Genomic DNA, 660 nt, shown 5'->3' with positions numbered 1-660 from the left:
CATACACACAATCTTGTCTTGTGACTGCTTTCTCCTTGCTAGTAAACATCCAGAATCTCATTTACACATTTATTTAATTGCCTAAAGACACCAAAAAGATGCATAAAACAGAAAAATCCTTCATAAAAAGGGATCTTCTTATCTGTGTTCTGCTCGATTTTATTCCGCCTTTAAACTTAAACTTGTTTCAATTCATCATTTGGAAAGGACATTAGTTTATGCTGTACTTTTCTTACCCCATCAGTCCATTCTTATGTGTCTTTCATCTTCATTTGAAACAATAATTTTGATGTTCTGTCTTACTTGAAAACATCAACTATCTGTCCTAAAACCACTCACAATCTCCTGCCTAATCATAGAATTGCAGTCCCCCCACAATTGGACACAACATTCTCCAAAAACATGATGCCTACGTGCAGAATACAAAACACTGAAAGGTCCCATAGTTGGTGGAATTTCAACATCACCGCTTTATACTCACTACGGCCTATATCCTATCCTGCCTTGTAAGGTAGCACAGAGTGAAAGGAGTGCTTTCCCTGGAGAATCACCAGGCATTCCCAATGGACAGTGGTCTGAAGGCAAACCCTCTGATTTCCCACTGCAGTCTGCTCGAGCTCTGTGTGGCAAAACCTGTGCGGCGTAAGAGAATTAAGCTTT

The sequence above is a fragment of the Penaeus monodon genome, chromosome 29, assembly GCF_015228065.2.
Source record: "Penaeus monodon isolate SGIC_2016 chromosome 29, NSTDA_Pmon_1, whole genome shotgun sequence".
Classification (NCBI taxonomy): Eukaryota; Metazoa; Arthropoda; class Malacostraca; order Decapoda; family Penaeidae; genus Penaeus; species Penaeus monodon.
Note: the sequence above shows the minus strand (reverse complement) of the source record.